Source organism: Lagopus muta, chromosome 8 (assembly GCF_023343835.1).
Source record: "Lagopus muta isolate bLagMut1 chromosome 8, bLagMut1 primary, whole genome shotgun sequence".
Taxonomy (NCBI): domain Eukaryota; kingdom Metazoa; phylum Chordata; class Aves; order Galliformes; family Phasianidae; genus Lagopus; species Lagopus muta.
In genome coordinates, this window is record NC_064440.1 from 28,441,190 (window position 1) to 28,464,598 (window position 23,409).

Below are 23,409 nucleotides of genomic sequence, written 5' to 3' on the forward strand. Positions count from 1 at the left end.
TTTAATCCATCCTTCTAAAGTCTGAGAAACACATTTTGTCATATTAACGTTGTTTGCTAGGTTAAAGGTACAGATCAACTGGGAAGTTCTAACTATCTATCCATCTGTTTTATCAATCTAAATTTCGTACTGAGTGGACTGAGGTGGACTTTTGCACACGCTCCCTTTCACTGAGAATGAATACTTTTAATAACCTGAAATATTCTGTCATACATTCCCCATGGAGTATGTTCCCATTTCCTAAGAGTTTCTATAGTATCCAAATTTATTTTATATTCTGACATATGTTCAATAATGCTAGTTAGTATTTACAAGTTAGGAGCAAAATCTGTCTTCTATATGTGAGAACACAAAAAGCAACTTTTAAAAAGTAAAGCGTTATTTCTCTTCCATTACCCTGTACCACTGATTGGCACAACTAGCCAGAGCTGCACATTGAGAGGCAGTGCCAGCGGCAGTGGAGAGGGAAAAATGCCTTCTTTGGGTCAGAGAGGCATGAATGATTTTGAAATAATGCAATCAGTAGCCAACCATGAAAAAAATCATTTGAAAGTTAAATGAAAAGCAAAGGTGAAAGTGCAAGGGAGAAAAAAAAATAGAGTAAATAAGAGGATTGGTCTTTCCTATAGCCAAATATAGGGAGAAGAGGGTGTGGATTCAGAACAGCATGTTATCAATCCAATTTCTAAGAGGTTTTAACTGATGGTATTTTCATACTCTTTCGGCAGGGGCACTGGAATGAGTCCTTTTAGCCCAGAAAGTGTTTGAAATAAGTTTCCCCTGAAGAGCAATGCATATCCCAAGCCACTTTGGGAGTAAGCAGTTCTGAATTCTGAATATAAAACATTCTTTATTAAACAAAAACCAATGGAAAATCCTTCTGGGCCTGGTGCTTTTCCAGTTTTAACATTTGTGACTGTTGTACCTCTAGTTTTTTGCCTTCCAAGGACTTCTTTTTTTAAATAAGAGAAGCAATAATAAAATTGCAAACATCTGCACTGATTCAACTGAGTGTGGCATAAAACTTCTGAAGTCAGGCATTGATAGTCAATGCAGCGCTACTCCTTTCTAAAATAGCAACCATTTTTATTTGGCAGGTTTTTTGGATAAGCATCTAAACAGCAACTTGTCAGGCCCAGTGCCGCACCTCTCCCAAAAATTCATGGAAATGTAGGGCTTTTGTATCTCATTGACTTCAGATGTATACATTAATAAAGATCCATAGTTCCTACAAGTAAAAAAAAAATGTTTATCATAATTGAAAGCTTTGATTTCTGCTACTTTGTCATTTTACCACTCACGTAATAAAAATACATGCAAAAGCACACCAACTAAAAAAAGTGCATTACTTGCCAACAAAATATTAAAGAAGAGCCTGTCAAAGCTCTCTGAAAATATAAATAAAGAAAAGTAAAACCTGTGAAGTTGCAGGGTGTAAACTACCAGTGCAGAGACTGGGGGTACATTAGCTTATTAAGTGAGAGCAAACAGAGCACATCTGAAAGGCCAAACTTTTCTGTAGCACAAGGTCTTTGAAAACAAATTCAAAGCCATTCTTGTTTTCAGCTAGTTCCTGAAAATCTACCAAGTTATTTGGGTCATTGCAAATAACGGCATTGCAGAAAAGGAAGAGACCCTTATGTGTAGAGCTGTGTAACCTTGAAATAGAAGGTAGGCTCAGACCTCCACAGCAGATTGCCTTGTGTATCATGGGGAGAGGCACTACCTTTACTGCAGTGCAAACTGAGTACTTCATTTAGATCAACAGCATGGATAAGCACCATGTGGCATTCAGATTTGCAAAAAAGGTGCAAGTAAATAAGATCATCCATAGTTACTGAAAAACAAGAGCTTATATCTAACTTCAGTGAACCGGCTTATGTTCTCAATTACCTTCCTATCTGGAAGCACTTGTTCTACACAATTGTTTATTTGGTCAAATTTTTTTTCTCATTTCTTTTTAATCTAAGTGGGAATCTCACTTCTCTTGACTTGGTATGACACAATCCTGTGCCACGGCTTCAATTCAGGTTCTTTGCAGCATGCATCTCCCTCATGCCAAGCTCCTGAAGCATGGTCATTTCAATAGTCTAAGTGCTGATCTATTTTTTTCTTCCATTTAATTGGATTATTTAGACTCCTTCCATTCCAGAGGGCACATTGAACTGTTGGGATCATCGATCACTAGCAAAGAGACAGACCATGTGTAGTTACTTAGCACTGAGCTGAAAAGCCAACATAACTCAAGTCAGATTTTTCAATGAGCAGACTGAGCAGGGTGCTGTAGCAATAAAATGGAAAGGAATGTTTCCAGAGCTCCACTGGAGAGCAGTGCTGAACTGGCTGCCTCAGCTGTGCCAACGTAAGAACACTGCCCGAAGCCGTGCCTCGTGTAACTTCTGCCTCCCAACTCCTCCCTGTTCTTACTCAACAGCGGGTTTTGACAGTTTCACACATTCAAGAATATGATTCTTGCTCTTCCCAATTTAAGAGCTACTGAGATGCTTTTCTACTTGTACAGTATCTGGAATGGAAAAGAGAACTGAGAAAAACATTACTGAGAAAGTAAAGTTGAACACTACTTTGCGGAAAAAAAAAAAGGAGGTACTAGCAGAAGTAGACAGTTGACAGCCTATAGTTCTTAGACTGATTCCAATGTACAAGCAAGTCACATCCAGCATTGAGCCCCAGTACCTTGTAAGATACTCAAAATTGATTTTTTACAGAAAAATAAATAAAAAACAACTCTTCATAAAGATTTTATGCAAACTCGCAATATAAAATTGAAATACTAACCCCAGAGTAAGCTACAACATCGAGCACAGCCCTTTGATGTAACTAGGCTGCTTCACTAGACATGACCAAGTCATGAATAAATCAGCAGTGTATCAAATAATATGTAATAACTCCATTAACATAGAGGCCTTGGAGGAGACATGTATCATGTTACTCACAAGAAGTGAGAGAATTTGAGGTCCCTGTTTGCAATAATGCAGATAGAGAACATGATCAGGTGTAAATGGTTCCAGGAATTATGCTGCAAGTTCACTAGGAGAATGCCTTCTACCCTTTTTACTAGGAGAAAACAGGCAGCATTTTCAAAAATTTGGAAATCTGTCAAACATTAAAGAAAAACGTGCCATGGCGTCAGTAGTGGAGCTGGCTATTGTAGAGCTTAATCCAAAAAATATTCATTCAGAACAGGAAAGAGCTAAGTCTATTAGGAGAGTGTTAGTGATTTATTTGCTTTTTTATGGAGTCATGTAGTGGGTAAAGGCAGCTAATCTTGTTGGACTCCATTAAGGAAGTCTCCTCAGGCTTCAGAAAGCCATGCACACCCACCTGGGCTTCACAAGCGACATGACTGGAAATTTCACGTGATGTTCACAGTCTATTTGCATGGGTGTGGAAGCAGACTTGCATTAATAATACCTCTATCAGGGGCCTAAAAAATCCTGATCACATCATTAGACATGCTCCCTGGACGTTTTTTTCTGCATCAGAAGTATTTCCCAGCTACTTCCTTTATTTTTGTCACATCCACAATGTTTTCAATAATTGCTTTATAATACAGCTGAAGTTTGAGAGTGAATTTTTATTTTTTAATTATTCTTCTTCTCACATGAGGAGAATGAAGAATTTTAAATATATCTAACAGTATCTGACTTCCAGAGATAGATGCTACTCTTAAATCTTGGAGGTTCAAGGTATAGGTCTCTTCTAACTCAGGATGTTCTATGATTCTCTGAATCTTCAGAAAAGCAACCACGGGAGGACCACAGGCAGGATTTCCACCAGAGAGGAAGTAAAGTCTGGATTAATTTTGTCACCATTTGACTCCACTTAAGGAGACCTAGAGAGCTAAATCTGTAGTTCCCACAACCCAGGAACTACATTGGAAATAGGTGTGTCCATGTCGAGGTCCTTTCAGGTCTCAGGGAAAGGCTTGTATTGCAAGATAAATGCTTTCTTTCTGAGTTTGCTCTTTCTTTTTCCAGCCCAGAGAGGCTGCGTTTAAATTGTGAAAGCACACTGTGAGATTATCAGGGGGAGGATGGCTGCATGCCAGCAAGTACATCTCCATCTCTGAAAGATAAAAGCAGGCTCTTCCAGTGAGTGGCCAAGTCACTCTAAGAGGTAAAAGCCAGAGCTGGTTCCTATCTCTGACCCAAACACTGCGTCAGATGCAGGCAGGGCTCCAAATGGCCCTTTCCATGATGTTGATGCCTGTGCAGCAGGCAGTTCAGCTGCAGGACCACGGCCCTTTCTGGGTCCCCCAGGTTCCAACTTGTCAGTGAAACCCACACATCCCTGCAGTATATTTGGGATGTGGTAATGCAGCCTCACAGGAACACAGCTCCCCTAAAGTTTGGATGAATGAAAAAAAAAAATGAGTTTGGCAGCATTCAAGCAACACATTAATGAAGCCCTTTGAAATGGGAATTCCAGTATAATTCAGCATGATTTTAAATACTTCAAAATGTGTAAGCCTAAATGGCAAAGGGAATTGTATGCTGTAGTTTGTGATAAATGTTCTGTGCAATGTACTGGTTTGTGCTGCCCCACTTACCCAATGCTCAGTGGAATTAAGTAGTTAAATTTATGTGCATGGTACTGAAACTGTAATGCTGAGTGTCAACCTCAAGCCTGTTTTCTACCAAAGCATAATAAAAATACCAGTGGAAAAACTCTCCCAAACCTCAGGCTGGAAAAAGGACTGCCAGTTAAGCAGAAAACATAAAACACCTTTGGTTCTCCTGATCAACCTGTCAGAGCCCAATCTGTTGTGGCACAGCAAAAGCACAGCGGGGAAGGGGTCGTGCCTTGCTCTCCTCTCATTTTGACAGAGGTGAGAGTCTGGGCGCAGAGAGCCTGCCTGCTCTGCTAACTGAGTGGCTTTTCTGCAAGTGGAGGTGGGACGTGAGGGCTTTCTGCCTCCTGGGAGGTCCCACGTTGCCCACCATCCTTCTTCCTGGTGTGGAAGTTCTCTTAATTCCCCTTTACACTCTGGACTGTGAATGTACTTGCTTGTCCTGAGTGTATGAAGGACAATATTAACCAGCGTACTGCTTTCTCTAAGTTTGTGTTTTAGGGTTTCTGAAGCTGTGGTGAAACTGCTTATAATTTCCTGTGGTAAGGAGAAGGTGAAGAAGGTTGAGTAGGTGCCTGCTGCCTCACACAGCCAGCCATGCACACAGGGCAGCACTGGCTGACCTCCATTTCCTCAGCCACGATGTGTGGATTCCTTGTGTGACCTGGAGGAACAGCAGCAAGAGTAGTCCTCAAAGCATGAGCCTTCCTGCAAAAGCCATTTGTAGGGGACCTGAACATCCCCCTCCCCTTTTGAACAAGAAAGTCTCACTAATTGCAGTCATAAATGAGAGAAAGAGCCGCATCTGCGAGGGTCGATATGGCAGGCCATCTCAAGTCCCCTTGCACCCAGCTCTGGTGAGGCTACATTTTGGGTACGGTGCTCAATTCTGGGCTCTTCACTACAAAGAAGACCTATAGGAGTGTGTTCAGAGAAAGGCAATGAATCTGTGAGGGTTCTGGACCACAATTCTTATGGAAAGCACCTGAAGGAACTGAGACTGTTCAGTCGGGAGAAGAGGAGGCTCAGGGGAGACCCTTATCACTCTCTGGAACTGCCTGAAGGGAGGCTGTGCTGAGGTGGGGGTCAGCCTCTTCTCCCACACAGCAGCATTAGGATGAGAGGGAATGGCCTTAACTCGCACCAGGGGAGGTTCAGGTTGGGTATTAGGAAAAGCTTGACCTCAAAAAGAGTTCTGGAGCCCAGGAACAGAATGCCCAGGGAGGTAGCGTAGTCACCGTAAGGAAATGCATAGGTGTGGTACTTGGGGACATGATTTAGTGGACAATATTGGTGGTAAGTGGGTGGTTAGACTAGATGATTTTAGAGGTCTTTTCCAACATTAATGACTATGATTCTTGTTGTTAGCGGTCTTCAGTGCTGAGACACTAAAGGAAACAATCTGGAGATTGTAAGAAAGTGTTAAACACAAAGCACACTGCACCAAATTCCTTAGGGAGAGATTGTGGAGGTGAGTTAGTGTCTGTGGAATAACTCCACTTGTGTTAGATCAGGGGAGTATGTTACTCCTGAGTCAGAGACACAGGAGGTGAAAGATGGGGGAATGCAGATCTGATGTGAGAGGCCCTGATCGGGGATTTGTGGAAAATGTGTGAGTTTAAGGAGGCAACAAGTTTACCAATGGGTATTTGCCATTTTTTACAGTGCCTTTTCATGCGGCTGTCCCAATTTCTGTCTGACTGTGTATGGATTAGTAAGTTTTCTGACTACACCTTCATGAATTCTAGAGGTTGTCTGCAAAATACTGAGCAAATAAATGCATGTGTTATGTATACTTTGTGAAGTATACCTTGAGTGCTAATACTTGCAGTTGTATGCAGGGCAAGTAGTCTCTTAAATATAACTTGTTTGTCTGGCACCTCCAACCTGAGTTTGCTGTTTTTGCTGCAAGATTTTGGTTGAGCTTCAAGTTAGCGATGAACAATTGCAGTACAATTTTAGCAGACCTTAGTTTTCATGGAAAACTAGTTTTGTAAAGAGTGGAACTGGTGTAATGATTGCTGTAAGACTTGATAGAAAATATGGGGAAAGAGAGACATTTGCATTATTTAAGCAGCTCATGCTGAAATAAAGCCTCATGAGTGTGTTTTTCTGGTAGGCCCCTGGGATGCCTCTAGCCTCCAGCTAGGAGCCTGAGATGTATCAACACATCAAAATGGTGAGCGTGTTTTCCTTTCCCTGCTGCCTCACTGCTTTCAGTTTCCTCAAAAGCAGTGACTCCTTAGTTCTGTTTTCACTTTAGTCTGCTCTTTGCTTTTACTTCTTCAGCTGGGTCGGACGCAGTGTCTTTCATTTTCCTTTTTTTTTTTTTTTGTTTTTAAATCAACAATAACAACAAAAACGTATTACTTTCATACTTCAAATTATTAGCAAATCTGTTTGTTTGAGTTTGACTAAGGCAGTCTCAGACTGCTTTCGTTCTCTGTTCTTAGCTCAAATATGTGAGGCAGAGTGTTTAATGTGTGTGTGAAACTAAAGCTTATGTTGAAAAAGCATTTTAAAAACACAAAACACTTTTTTTTTTCCTCCCCTCTCCTGTTTCATAAAGCAATTGAGGACGTGAGGCAATGTGTATTAAAATCCACTGATTCAAATAGACCCAGGAAATTTTTGAAGGTGTACTTAATTCCTTTTCCAATATCTCAGGAGCTAAACAAGATTTGTTATTTCAGCGGTTCTGGTTTTCCAGATCTAGAATAAAAATTTTTAACAGTCAATTCACTGAAAAGATTCTCCAAAGCTTATAAGTGAGGATTATGTATTTTTGATTTTTGAATTCTCGACTGAAATACAGAAATATTTTGCATTTACTTAAGAAAAAAAAAAATCATGTCAGGTTACATCTTTCTACATAAGTTTTTTTTGAACTCTTTGAGTTCCTGAATTTGAATGTGAGATTCCTGGTGACTTGCAGCCAAACTGAGAACAGGGCATTCTGAATAAAACATAAAATGTTTTGCACTGTCAGAACCCGAATACTGAAACTTTGAGATACCACAACAACTTCTGTGTCAATGTGTGGCACCGTCATGAACAGAAAAAAATTAACAGCAAAAAAAAAAAGCCAAGGGGGCACATATAAATGTGATTGTTTGGGGAGAAGAACAAAGGAGGCTGTTACATGTTCGATCAGAGTGATGGATTCTGACACATCAAGAGGGCAAAGCACTTTCTGGAAGGCAAGTTTTCTCTTGCTCCTTCTTACTACTCTGTTTTTTCTTGCCAAGTCCCCACAGGTATCTTTCAGAGTAACAGTACATACTTGGAAAGATTAAAAAAAGTGAGGGAAATTTTCTGCACTTACAGGCTCCTCTGCTGGCACCAAAAGCATGACATACCTCTTGTCTCATTTTCTTTAAGTTTAAATAAATAAAAACACACAAACAGGAAAAAACACTGCTACTTCTTAAAGAAATGTTAGTATTGATGCCACAGGGAGAAGGCAGACACTACCCAAAAAGAAGAAGATGATGATTTGAAGACAGTTATGATCTCCTCCACTCTGGCGCAACTTCTGACCAAGCCATGGCCTGGAGTCACAGAATCACAGAATTGAAGAGGCTGGAAGGGAACCTCTAGAGATTGAGTCCAAACCCCCTCCCAGCTTCATCCCTCACCAAAGGCAGGTCTCGCCTTGTGCCACCTTTATACAGCCTTTCTTTAAACCCTTTGCATCAACGAAATCCTCATACAGCAAAGCCTCTGGGATCCTGTAGCAAATCCTTTAGTCCCATTGCAATCATTCAGTTAAAGCTAAGCATTTGGGGCTGTCCTGTTGCACTGAGGTCAGAGGAATAATGGATTTCTAACAGGAAGGGCAGCCCCTCTTCCATTCTGAAAATGGTGCTGTGAACAATGTTGTTTTTCCCTTTGCATTTGGTATTATTTCTCAATGCTAGGAATGTGGGTGGTACTTTCACAGCAACAGTCTCAGGAAAAGCAAATATATATGCCAAATGCAGTCTGACATTAGTTTGTTTTTTTCTTCCCACCCTCCTCACCCCAACACAAGCTGTTGAAAGAAATAAATGTTGAGGTTAGAGTCAGAGAAGACCCCCTACTTATTTATTTTATTTTATTTTATTTGGGAAGCAGGTGATGGTGTTTCTTATAGAGTTATTCTCCGAACAGTTCTGACAACAATTCTGTTTTGACAGCCTTCAAAACACTTTTCCAAAGCATGATTGTGTTTTTATTTAGTTTTTGCCTTAATAGAAATTCTTGGTGGCAAGTATACCTGCATACTATTTTAGGTAATGCCATTAGATAGAGCAGTGACAAGTTAGCAAGCATGTAATATCCTAAGGCAAACAGATTTGTATGTTCTTTTTCAGACTGGATGATTATGTCGCACTCTCTAAAGACATTTTAGATCAGTAAGAATGTCTCCTCAGGGAATCATAGTGATAACTACTTTTGACAAGTAGTAATAACAGAAGTTTAGTCCAACCATGAAATGAAAGACTCATGCTGAAGCCGGGATTACTGGTAGTGGACTGCAGGGGCACTGTAATTGCACATCACTCGTTTTAGTGACGGCACTGCTGCCTTCACTCTATCTATACTTGTGAATTCAGAATTGCCTGTTTCATGGTATCAGGCAAAAAGCATAATATTGATTTGAGGAGATCAGTGGGAAGAAGCATTGTTTTAACTTACTAGTAGGTAAGATAAATTCCTTCTGCAGAAAGCCATCGCTTGAATTTTGTGTTACAGTTCTAAATACAGGGAAAATTCCCAAATTCTTTGTGTGACTTTATTGATTGACATCACTCCCAGTTAATTAGAAACAACTTGCAGGACATTTCAGTAGCTTAGTAAAGTGGCAGGATCTCCCAGGCAGGCGTATCATGATATTTCTGAGTGAACGATTGCAACGATGAGTCTTCCTCGGCTCTTCATTGTTGTTACTTTACTGAACCTTCAAAGGCTGTCATTATTACACATTGGCAGAGCTACAGAACGGTTGATAAATCTATATTCAAGTTGTGTTTAAGATCAATATTATAGCAGTTACTATGCTAAATCAATATTTACCAAGTTGCTAGCTTCTAGTGCCTGACATGCTGCAATTATTCCTCTTTTCATATATAACACAGAAACCTAATGCAATGCTCGCTGAAGTCAAGGGAGACTCATTGATCTCAGGCTCTGGATCAACCCTTGCTTCCTTTTATTTACTCATATTTGTCACAGAATTGTACAGAAAACTGTACACAACAGAGGGCCTGTTTGGTCTCTATATCATGTTGTAACGTATGTACTCTGATTTTCTGCTGGCACAGAGTTGTTAAATTGCTGCTGTTGGATTTTGGTATTATTTTTATATTTGGGATTTGGTATTTTTATATTTGGTATTATTTGGTATTATTTTGATATTGTTATACAGACACGGTCTGTATTAACTAGACTGAAAAAAAGTTTAAAACATAGCCCATCAATTCTGATGATACAGCAGTTCAGAATCAAGACATCTGAGACAGACCAAGACTAATTATCAAAATAGACTTGTATAATCATTTACGCTTCCATAAATAACCTTCTATAAGGATACCTCTTTCAAAAAGTGTGTTAATTGGGGTCTGCTCATGGGAAGGACTGACTAATTGAACTGGCATGAGTCTGATAGCACGTTTTATCATTAAAATGTTAACTATTAAAATCAGTATTACACTACAAATATTGTCCTTCTTTCAATTGAACTAGTCTCTCTGACACATGCCAGCTCAATTAGCAGCTTGCTTTCATGAGTAGACCTCAATTAACACACACTTTTCTTAAAGAAATACTCCACAGTTTAAATGAGCACATTTACATTAGAAGTAATTATACTGGTTTTGGTGGTTAGTTCCTAATTTTTGCAATGATTAAATATCCTTTAATGGAAAATAACATTTGTTGATTAATTACTCAAATCCTACTAAATGTTTGTAGAAAGTCTTCATATACGGAAGACAGAAAAGTTAAGAGCACAACCAGGGGTAGGGAAGAGAGGAGTTTCTGACATTTTTTAAAACGAGTTCTGGTATGGGAGCTGTTAGGTCAGGGCTTTAAGTGGTGATGGAGCACCTGGTGAAGGGCTGTGTTTGCCCAGAGGGCAAAATTATTTGCACCTGTGCTTTCCAGCTGACCAGAAGGGGTGGGCTGAGAGTGGAGTAACCCATGGCTTGTATAAAGGCCAACCACTGAAGAGTGAGTATTTTTTGGACTTGGGCTGCTTTGTGGTGGAGTGCTGCATTGTTGGAGGGGCCTTTCATTAGCTTGGTGAGTCTGATTCTTTTTTATCTTTATGATTGTTAGTTTATTTGTATGTGCTTTGTTTGGTATGGCTAAGAACCTGCTTGATGCAATTTCTCTCTTTGTGAGCAGAATGTTTCCCCCTGTAATGGGGTGCTCTTTGGCTATTTTTATGGTGCGGTAAATTTAATTTTTTATGGCTTGTGTATTTGGCTTAGCAATGGCTTTCAAAGCAAAACTGCATGAGGTGGTAACCAATTCAAGCACTTCACCTGTAAGATAGGTAAGCTTGTTTTCTTCTGTGAGTGCAAATACTTGAGAAGGCATGTTTATCACTATGCAGATATGATGAAAATCTAATCTAAAATATTATAAGCAAAAAAAAACCACAGGGAAATGATGAGATGGAATTAATAGAAGCCTTTATTTTTGTGAAGGAGACTATTCTTGGGTGATTTTTTTAGAGATCTGGAGAAATGGCTGCAGTGTCTCCATTAATGCATTAAGAAATATACATAGTGCTTGAATAACTTGTACTTTACATTCTTTTCTGTTATTGGCTTCCCATATAATGATATAAAGTAAGCCATGCTTAAAGCTTGGTTATACTTGAGGGTTATTTCTGCTTTGAAGTAGGGCTTTTGCTTTAGAATCAAGGAAGTTTTCAAGTAAAAAAGGCTTTGATACTATAACTCATATAAACTGTACAGAAGTTTTACACAGTTTACTTATACATTTGGAGAGGATCACTAAATTTAATATCTGTATGATGCATCATTAAGTCTCCTTATAGGTCTGTAACTTGCCTTTGAAGCATAACTTGTGGCTAGCCAGATCATTCCTTCCCAGAAGGCACCTAGTCTTCAAGAGATACAAACCACTATTTTTCTTTGGAGGATATTGCAGTAATTAATCATTACAGTGTTATAAAACTGTCTAATTATGCACCTGGACTTCACACAGCTTTGGTTTCTAACTTCTGAGTCTACCTAATCTTTGTTGGAGGGGGTGGGGTTGCTCTTAAGTTATTCTTGCTCTTTGAAGAGGTGTTTCACAACGTTCTTGTCCCTTGCTTAGCTAATAAAAACATCCACAGGGCAGAGAGGATAAATACTGTTATTCTTGAGTCTCTCCTATTGTAGATCAATGTCTTTAATCACCAAAGCATTCTTCTTTGAAAGATATATATATATATCCAGTGAAAGTGTGGTTCTGTACTTGTTAATCTCCTTATAGTAATTCTGTTTTACAGAATTGCTACCTATGTGATGTGAGGTTTGCTGAAACTCAGTTGAAAGAGGATGAGAAAGTTTGGAAGTAATCAGATTGTGGTTAAGAGTGATTTTTATTAGTCCTCCTCTGTGTGGATGATGTGGAAGAGAAAGTTTATTTTAAGTGAAGCATCTGTTAGAAGCAGGCACATGTGCCATATAGTACAGCATCTGACAGGAAACCTTACTTAGAAATAATGCAGTCCTCTAGAGGCAAGTCCAGCAGAAATATCATCCAAGATCTCTGCGATTCCACCTGTGCTACAGTACGCAGACTGAGAGCCACTTGGAGCTCAGCCTTCAAAGGGAAGATGTAGGGTCACAGGAGAGCTGTGATGATAACATATCATGGGGAGGGGAGGAAGGAATTAATCCATTTCAGGGTAAATGTGCATAGATCAATGGAGGAACTAAAAGCCAAAGAAAGATAAAATCACTTTCCAAACCAGGTATTTCTTTCTGGAAATAAGTAACTATATGCTGTAGACTATGAGTCTTGAAAGTAGAACTGCTTAATCAAGGGAATATAGTGTATGGTCTGTGGTTTTGTATATTTATGTCCAGATGTTTCATTAACCAGTGACACATAGATAACAGTCAAATGGAGGGCTTCAGATCCTTAGACATGTACGTGAGTCAAATTATTACCCATTAAATGATGGCAACAACAGTATTGATATAGTGCTGCAAGTGCATTAAATTCCTTACAGACTAAGAACAAAACACAGAGCCTACTGTCAAAGATCCTGTTGAGTTCAGCTCAGGTGAATTTTTAAACAGAGTCATATTTAAGTTGAAGAGTAAAAGTATGAATTCAGCATAGTAGTGAGACCCATTTTGAGGAAGAGTGCTTTTACTTTAGAGAAAGTACTTCAATGTTTTTCCAGCTGCTTACTCGCCTGTGGTTTAGGAGAGACTTGCTGTTTTGTTTTCTCAGCCAGCACCTGAGTGTGCTTGGGGCTGTAATGTTACAGATCTCATTTCTGTGCCATCATGGATAAGAAAGGAGTAGACACAGGAAAAAGAGCAAAAATGATAGCTGCAGATGATATTACTTCAGGATCTAAAAAACAGCAAAATGAAAACTTATGGCCTGCCTTCTTCTCTGGGAGGGATTCTTGGCTTTGCAAATGTATGTTATTTGATGTTCTGAAGCGGAATTTATTATTCTGAATGGGGGGAACATGTTGTTAATGGAAGATCAACCTTAAGCTGTGGAGAAGGACTTAGATTCAGTTAAAAATTTGAATAGTTTATATACAGTTATGTTACTGGCAAGAAGGTATTTTGTCATCTTCTTTCACTGTACTGAAGGTGAATTTGTGATCCCAGATGTGATCTCCTGTTCAGCAGTCGTCTTTAACAAGGATGCAACTGAAATGACTGATGAGGTCTTTTCTCAACTGTATGATGTGAGAAGACTCTGATTTGGAAAAGCAAATCCTTTGTTCAACTAGGTGATCAAACTAAGAAATAAACATGGATACCATCTTAAAAAGACTGAAAGCAGAGAAAAGGAGCTATATGTAGTTATAACATCAACAAACAACTGCTTTGTACTGAATTTGTCGTTATTTCTGAGTTTAGTTGGTAAAGATTCACCTAATACTGGAATCAGTGAGAAGTTCAATAATCCTCTGTTATTCGGACATGTAATTCAAAGCTGCCCAGGCAGAAGACTAAGGTGAAGAGGTATCTTTCAGGTTGTGGTTTTTTTTTTTTTTAAACTAAGTTTCCTTAACACTGCTCAATAGGTACAGTTAAGTTACTTGGTAATCCTAAAGTATCCAGAATGGCAACAACTATGAGATGAAATGTGTGATCGCAGGCCTCAGAGAGGAGCCCTGTTGTCTTGTTCAAAAGAGGCTACTACATTTCTGTATGTTTGTTTTCTAGTTTATCTTGCATCTCTTCCTACAGTGTGACTGTAGTCCCCCATGGTCACAATGGTGTAAGGAATCTACCCAGAGTGGAGAGTGATACTTTGTCCTAACAGTGCAAACAGCTGTCTTCTAACATTGAAGCATGTAACAAGGTATAAAAGAAAAAGTTCAGCACATGTGCAGCTAACAAATGCAGTGTGACCATTGGGTGATCCATTAGATAGCCGAAATGCACACAGCTGGAGTTTTTTGAGATGGCATTTGATATCATCATTGTTAGCCTTCATATAATGCAATATTTATTACAGTAAGGGAAGAAGGGAGTATTTTTAGCTGCTTCTTGAGTAACTTATCTCCATGGCAACCCCTTACTTGCCTGCACTGTTGCTGCTATATAGAATGTTGTCACATTAATAATAAATGGAACACATCTAACACATTTGGCTGCCGACTGGCTTCCAGCCACATTTCTCTTGTTCCAGTTGAAGGCTTTGCAAAGCTTAGGGTCCATAAGCAAATTTCATTCATTTTGTTTCTTAGAGAAAATTGCCTTGGATTATATTAAAGCACTCAGGAGGTTTCATCAATGTATGCATCGTGTGTGTTGGGTTGAGATTTTTGTTTTTGTTTCCAGTTCCACTTGAAAATGCCAAGGAAATCTGTGAACAAATACAATTAGAAAAGCTAGAAAGCCAGCAGCTGTGGAGTAATTTTATTTGACTTGCATTTGTAGGGATAAGAAAATGGCATTTTTTAAAATTGCTTATGAGGAACCCCTGTGACTTGCTTTTGAAGAACAAAGCTTTCATTAATGGGAACTTGAAGCAAGAGCTTTCCAAGTGAGATCCTAGGCTTGCTGATCATTTACACAGGCATACTAAAAGCGGTTGCAAGTGGTCAACACTCTTCCATTTTTTTCATCTTAATATATGGATTTCAAATTTGGCAAATGCTTGTTATAAAGCTGAAAATAAAAGACAAAGGAGCAAAAAGTTTCATCTTAAATTACGCATATTTTTCTATAGATATTAACACTAGTGAACAATACAGTTGCAGCTTTTCAAGATCGTGTTTTGAGGCTTAAATTTTCTCTGCTTGGCATGAGAAACCACTTGGAGACTTTGTTAATGGTGCTATGCAAAAGTACTTAAATGTTGCATACTCACATCTAAATGACTTAGTCTCCATTTCTTCTGCTCTTTCTCCTTCTCATCTGAAACCTTGATTCATTTGTAACTGCTTGGAAGACAACAACAACTGCATTCATGTTTTATTACATGATCACACTACCTCTTTATGCAGACAACCTTCAGTTTCTTTAATGCCTCAATTGACACCTTCCATAATAATTCCTATGCATGCCCATAGGAATAAGGACTAAATCTTATGAAACACCTCTTGTTTTTTAGTTTTTATGATTTTTACACAATAATTAACTGATCTTGGATCTTGTATATACTGATATAATTCCCAGCTGTCCCTCACCTCAAATCCGAGACTTAAACAAAACAGTTGTTTCACCTGCTCATTCAGTTTTTCATCAGTATTCTGCTGTACATTAAATTTAGTGGACGGGATTTAATAATTGCAGAATCACAGAATGGCCAGGGTTGGGAGGGATCTTGAGGATCATGAATCTCCAACCCCCCTGCCACATGCAGGGCCACCAACCTCCCCATTTAATACTAGACCAGGCTGCCCAGGGCCCCATCCAATCTGGCCTTGAACACCTCTAGGGATGGGTTAGTTTTACTGTTATTAGGTTTTTACAAACGACTGTCAGTCTTAAGCATTATGTTGTTACTCCTAGAATTCACAAATACAGGGGAAGACAGTGCTTAAATTCTCAAGCATGCAGGAACTGAATGTTGCTATAAGCCTGATCCAAAGCACTTAATGATGTAGGTCTTGGGGATTCACGCTGACCTCTGAGCTTTGAGTAAGACTCCAGGAGGTTAAAAGTGTAGGTAGAGAAACTCCAGAAAATTTCTTGCTGTTTTTTCTTCCTATTCCTGCAGTAAGTTGAAGTCTTCATTCAGGATATTTATTATTTTCATATAAAATGTACAGAAGGAGTCAATTTGCTCAAGGAAGATAAACGCTGTTTTTTTCAAAGAAGTGCATTAAGCAGTTCTGAAGCTCCAATTCAGCGAATACTTGATCATTAGTATTATTTTTATTTGGAGAATTCTGCTTGTAACTAATAATGGAAGTACCACCTTTGCAAGATATATGTGCAAAGAACCCACTGCTTCCAAATCACATTGGTCTGGTTAAATAAGAAAGCCTCATCCCTACAGTTTCAAATGATCATGCTCATTTATGTTGAACTGCAACTCACTTGACATCTGCTGAAAACCCAGGAGACAAATGAGCTTGGAGAAAGGAGATTTTTTCCCTGTTGGAGCAAGCTGCTGTATAGGATAGGTGGGCTTCTGAACTTTCAATGAAGGACTTTGGCCAGGAGGTGCTGTGGATGAAAGAGGAAAATGAAGTAGGCAGGCAGATAAGATATTCATCTTGAACAGCTGGAAACCAGACTTCTCAGTTGCTACAATTAGCATAGCAGAAAGGCACATTAATAATTAGGGAAACTTTCTAAAGAGCTCTGAAGATGAAACTTAGATATATAATTACTATTAAGGTGATTACATGTTAACTCATGGTTCTTCTTGGCCCGAGACAAATCTACAGTCAAGAAGTTTCTATAATTAATCTTTAAGGGATAGATTGCAAAATGAACTGTTTCTCTCTAAGACTGGTGAATAGAAGAAAAAAAGGAAGATTAGTGGTGTGTTAAAGGTTTGTAATACTTAAAGGGAAGACCAGAAATTTTAAGGAAGGATTTGTAATTGAGGCATCAGTTCTGCTCTTGACTTGAATGCTGTGAGAGCTGGGGCTGTGTAAAACAGGTGGCCTGTTCTCAGTGCACAATTCCTGACTGCGGATTGCACTTCAACCTTGCTTGTATCACTTCAGCCTGTATGGGCACCTTCATACTTTGAAGCAAGTTACAGTGATGTTTGCATTGTGGAGTTCCCTGTTTGACTCTCAGAATGAGGGCAAAAAATGTATCTAATGTATTTAAGAATGTATTCTCAGGGAAGTCTGTATATCTGAAAACTCTGAGTGCAACCATTACTTTCATCTATGTCCCTGATTTTCTACTTGGTTTCATTGTTTATTTTTATTTCATATATGAATATGTCAGCTGAAAAGGCTGGAAGTGAGAACCCCAACATAAGCACGGGAGTTACAAAGTTGAGGTTGCTACATACTATGTGCAAAAGCAGACTTACTGTACACATGCATAATACTGCAAATTATGAAAAATATCACATTATTCATTATGTATACCTCTGTCCTTAGTCATTTGAACATAGTATGGTAGAGCAAACAAAATCTGAAAGGCAACCTTGAGCCTTTTGCTATTTCCAGGCTTTCATTCTCTATTGCTTACTGATTCAGGTCTTACTTGAGACCAAGAACTGAATAAGCAGCATCTTTCTTTTAACTGTTGCACTAAATAGTTTCTCTGGCTTAAGGGCACTATTTTTGCACTTTTATTTTATTTTTTTGAGTTACTTTTCATTGGGTATATAATGAGCTCCTTTAGATTCAGAAAGAAGAGGCAACTCTGCTTGAGAAACAGTCATTAACTTGGTGACTTGGGGAGGCCTCTGAGCTTGCTTCTGTTATTTTTCTATTCCAGTGTGACATTTCTCTGTGCAGACCTGATCCCTCTAAAAACAGCCAGTAAAAACTGAACAACATGCACATGTGTTCTTTGTGATGAGATGAGCATCCTTGAGCTTTTTACTACTGTATTTATTTGTCATTTTCTCATTTACTGTACACCTGTCCTGTGTTGGCACTGCTTATGGATGATTATCAGTTTCAAAATCAGTTTTGTTCCTACAGTTATTTTCTAGTGCATAGTGAAAAGTGTTTCCTGTACTCAGTATAATGCAGCTAAGTAAGCATGGCCCACCTGGTATCTTCATCTTTTTTCTACAGAGCAATATTAATCTTTGACCTAAATAAGTAGCTTTAGCAGCCTATAATAATAATTCATTGGCCAGCACACCCCAGGCAAGAAGTACAAGATGCTTTTAAACACTGAGATGTCTGAGTGATGAAGCTCATAGCACAGGTGTTGGTGTAATAAATAGTGCTATGTGAAGGGGTATATATGCGGCTTCAGCCAAAAGCTTGGACTGGAGTGGTGTGGCAGCTTCTAATTAGTAGATGAATTCCAGTTAAACCCATGTTGGTGATCTGCTCCCAGCCTTTTTGTGGTGTTTAATTAAGAAATAATCGAGCTTTGCAAGTGTTAGAATTTTTTCCTATATAACTTCGGTATATCTACATTAAACTGATCATTTTCTCTTGCTCTCTTTGTGTACTTCAATGTCTGTGTACATATATCTGTGCATATTATACTTCATAAAGAATCTGTAAGAATTGATTTAGTTCATTCGTGGCTAATTCATGTTTTAATGGGTAGTGAGCTCCATTCAGGTATGAATTTTGAATATCTTAAGACTTCCAGTATGTACTCTTGCTTCTAGATTAGTTAAAAATACAATAGCTGATAGATGTGCAAAAACTTCTTTTACTTGTATATCTCACAGATGTGAATGTACCGCTCAGCCGATGAAAATAGGTGCGCACCATTTAAGCTACTTTTTAAGGGCAGGACCCAGAATAATGGTTTAGCTATGTTATTAACTCACAAGCACGTGATTAAAGCTTTTGTGAGAACACTCGCATTATTCAAATGGTGTTCTTGCATTTTTTTTTGTGCTACTTGTATTCTGCTTGACAGGACACTCACTTCTCACGTCATTCAAGCATAGTTGAACAGATGCTGAAGAAGTGAATTGCTATTTACTGTTGTTTAGCTGGTCGCTCTGACATAGCTGTAGCCTAAGTCAGACTTAAAACTTCCAAGTGTTCACTTCCTCATTTGTTGCGTAATTTCATCTTTTCGTTATTTCCTGTAGAATATATAGAAACCAATAGGTAAGTAATATCTTGAGTAATATCTACCTCTCTAGAAGTAAACAAATGAATAGGCACTCAATTGAGTGAATAGCAGCTCATTCCAATGTGCTGTTGCACTGAACTTGCTCATTATCCTTTTCTTTTTCTTGAACTGTGTGACTAAGAGGAAGATGAAGCACTTGCTCAGATCTTTACTTTTCACTTTCCTAAAGGCCTGGCTTGCTGACCGTATCTGCTGCTTTATGTTTTGATATGGTTTCAAGAACCCTAGATATTTCCCAGTGCTTATTATTAGTTTAATTCACAAGAGCCTGTCAGCCCTCTTCATCACCATAGCTTTTTGTGATAGAAATTGATTTGGTCAAATCAGAATTATTTATTATTCAAACTTGATTATAAATACTACAAATCCTTATGGGACTAATATGCTTCTTTGGTATAGATATTGAGAAAAGTCAGCCAATTCTATAGCTACCTTTTCTCAGTCTTGTCTCAGCCCTCTAAAAATCAGTGGGGTTTGCATTAACTGTCCCACTCTTCACAACAAAGCTGAATGAATTTGTCCCACAGTCTTCACTGATTTTTTCACTGTGAATGTTTCTGTATGGCAGGGCTCTCTTCAATATCAGAGTGCGCAAATGGCATCATTGGGGATGTAGCAGTAAGACGTAATTAAAAAATAATTGGAGAACCTAGTTCGCTTACTTAAAAGGCTACGAATGAAGTAACTATGACACAATGAAGAACCTCCAAGGATAACTTTTCACAGGCTATTTCCACAGTTACAGCTTTATCACATATAAGCTGGAAAAGTCACTTGTAGGGAGCAGAATCATCTAAGCACAGCATTGTAGAGAAGTATCTATCTCTTAGTTCTTGCTTCAAACAGCTTTGCTGTTTTTTCTAAATTCCAACACACATCCTTTGTATGAGTTTTCTACTTGTCATATGAATCTAGTGGCCTTAGATGAAGAGGAATTCCTAAGTCTCGTGTCTGCTGCACTTGGCAGTGAACATGCTTTCAACACCGCTCTTGTTTCTTATGTCACATTCCATTTTCACACTGCAGCCTTCAGGATATTAAAGATGGATTTTGATGCCTCCAACTCTGTCTGTCAAAGTACAGCTGTGGCTCACTGGTTAAGCTTTCCAAGAAAGGCCTTTGGCTGTTTTTCAGATTACTGTGTGTAATTACAACCACATCAGTTACAAGAGGTTAGATCTGTCTTTCAGCCTGTAATATGGTGGAAAGATATTTTTTAGTTATGTTTATATAGAAACAACAATCGATTGCTTGTTCATCTGGCATCATTCCATATCGAATCATGCCAGCTTTTTTTTCCTCTTACCATCTCAATCAAACATGGTATTGTATCCTTACATTAACACTCCTTTTCTTCTTAAGAGGTTGTAGAGTATGTATTTTGGTTATGCAGTAATAGGCAACCACAGATGTTCTTTGAGGAGGAAGGAGTGTATTTTTATTCCCAAATGGGAAAACATCTATGAAGTATGCTCTCTACTTCTGATACCCTTAGAAATTAGACATGTACTTCAACTATAGAGTATGAGGACTCCTCCATTAGTAATGCTTGCTATTTTATTTTGTTGGTGATATGGCAGTACGGGTGGAATTTTCTCACCCATATTCTGTTATGTTTTGTTGCTGTGTGACAGTCAGCAGAGAGGTGTTCACATCAGGCTCTACTCTGTTAGGAAGTGTGTATGAAGGTGTTTGAAGCAAATTTCTTGATGTAGGAAAAAAATGGTACCCAGGGCATAAGTTGACACTTGATGAATGTTTATGGAGACCAAACAGTGGATGTGAGCACGGTGGGGGTGAATGGTGGTTTTTATCAGTGGTGACAATGGGTCGCCTTTGCTGTAGATTTTGACAAGTGCTGCATGCAGACACGTTTGTTGTTGGCAAAAATACATAGCTAATGGGGGTGACTATGTTGAAACAGTGTTTTGTAGCTGAGATTGTGCTCTATTAGCTAGTGTTATTCTTTGTAGCTGTTGTAGTTCCATTGAAAATAAATAGGAGGCATTACTTCTGGAGCAACCTATGTCCTATGAGTGTGCTTTGCCTACATGTGGTGGTAAACAGTATAGGAGGTACAAATTTTTTCCCTATTTTCATTGAGGTTTATTGTAACTGACACCTTAGGGCCAAGGATTTCAGAATTAGTTAATGCTAAAGGATAGAGTTTGGCGAAGTTGAAAGTTCTCAGCAAGTGAGATCAAGTTTCCTTTGAAGTACAACTTCTGAGTGATCACATTTATGACATCCTAAATGCAGTTAAAATAGCCCGAATACTTCAAAATAATAGTCTCTTTATGGTCAGGTAGCTTACATGTTGTAGCTATGCTACTAATACTCTACTTTTCTGCATGTATAAACCTGCATAAACTTTCTAGAAGCTCAGTGCTGAGAAATCGAAACAGAAGCAGTATTTCTTATGTGGGCTGTTTTGTCACAATATTCTGGAAGTAGTTCCACGGGTGGTAGGGTAGGAGGATATGTGGATAGGAAAAGCTGAGAGTTTTCAAGAATCTATTTATAGTATTCATTAATTGATTTTATTCTTGTGGTTACCCTCCCATTAAAATCCATTTGAAGCTAGAGTGCTCTTGTCTATTAAGCTACTCACCCAAGGTTTTAAATTACTTCATTTAAGAGAAAAAGAGATGCTTATTTCTTAGTGTCTTATTATGAAATTAAACATTCACTATTTCTGTCCCTAATATTCTTTAGAGAATTGGGAGTGCTTCTGAACCAATCTTAAGTAGAACAAGAAGATTGAAATAAGAATTAGTTCTTGCTATCAAGCACAAGCAGTTTTTAGAATTCAAAACTCTGTATTCAGTTTGTGTTCTGCCCGGTTTGTCATTGTAGTTATGTGAAAACCAGAAAAAATGTGTTCAGGTGGAGATGAACAAGTAAAATTAAAACAAAAAATACTTAGGTGCTTATCTGACTGGAGCACATGGGAACACAAGTGTAGGTGACAATGATATGCCCAGCTTGGCCCTGCTGAGCTGGAGCACCATGCAGTCCTTGTTGGCTGCTCAGAAAACACTCCGGTATGGCTTGTGAGTGCTCTGTGCCTGAAGAAGCAGTCTCTTTTGGTGAAATTCAGGTGATACAAATGATCTGCTGTGACACAACAGCTTCTGTCTCTATGTTGGAGATAACTGGGTCTCATTGGCAGTAGATTATCCTGATGTTGCAAGCAGTTATGCTTTGATATCTTTTCTTGCGTCTGCCTGCAACAAAACTCCTGTTTTGGTTTGCAGCTGCATTTCAGTTGGATGGCCGTCTCCACTGTCCTTTAATGAAGTATCTTTTCATTAAGATATCAAGGGAAAGAGCTAGTTATGAATGCTTTTCATGATGATATAAATTCACATGTTATTCATGCTTCATTGGACTTGCTCAGTCAGATTGCCATAAAGCCATCTAGAATATGTACCTTCAGTATACTGATAATATTCAACAACTGGATAATAAAATTGGTGACATTTGCAAAGCCTGAGAGACTTAGGTCTCTCTGTGTTGACATTAATAGAAATTGGACATCTCCATTTCTTAGACAGTACTGGTCCAATGACCTTTCTTCTCTTCTTCTGAAGGTTTTTTTTGTCCCCTCTTTGCAGCTGCTGTAAGAAAAAAGCAGCAAAATGCTTCATTTTCTTGTTTTTTTTTTTTTTCTTCTGTTTTTCTTAAAAATACTCATCCCTCTTTCAGATGGCTGTCAAAAAGTGCTGCTCTATAGACTTTTATCTGATTGTGAAACATGTTGAGTATTTGAGCCTTGGTCTCTGATTAGAGTTGACCAAAGAAGTGAAAGTGTGACAGCTGCAAGTGTCGAGGTGGCTGGTTATTTATCCCTGCCTTGCAAAAATGTGTGAATTGTATTCTGCTGCTCACAGAAGTTAGCGGAATTGGCCTTAGACTTTTCTGCAGACTTTCCTCTTAATCTGGGAATACTCCTATCTGCTGCAAAAGGCTACTTAGATATCATTATTCACTACAAGTAAAGATAGAAGACAGACAACTGTGCATTACTGTTTTTCAGTAATTGATCTTTTTCAAAAAGCACTTTGTCTTTTTTCTCAGGATGTCAGTCATATAAGACTGTTGTATTGCAATAGAAATCTTTCATGTTTTCAGAGCAGTGGGATCAAGGTGTCATGTTTTCAACCACAGAATTTCCTTTATTCTGCATTTATTCTGCTCTTCAGTGTAATATTAATGGAAGTACCCTTGCAGAGTGAGCCACGTTATCAGTAAATGTATAGTTGACTTCTCTGTTAAATCTAAGGTGACAAAGGAGACTTGGAGATCAACAGACCTTTGTCTATCTTTTAGTGCCTCAGTCTGTGCTCAGATTTG

General features: G+C 38.6%; 1 long non-coding RNA gene across 1 annotated transcript in view; it reads left to right on the forward strand.

Annotated features, from left to right (window-relative positions):
• The first annotated feature begins 10,826 nt into the window (after positions 1–10,826).
• Positions 10,827–23,409, forward strand: part of LOC125696568 (uncharacterized) — a 127,276-nt gene continuing 114,693 nt past the window's right edge. The window contains exon 1 of the long non-coding RNA XR_007378413.1: positions 10,827–10,876. This is a non-coding gene — a long non-coding RNA (uncharacterized LOC125696568). The remainder of the gene's footprint in view (positions 10,877–23,409) is intronic.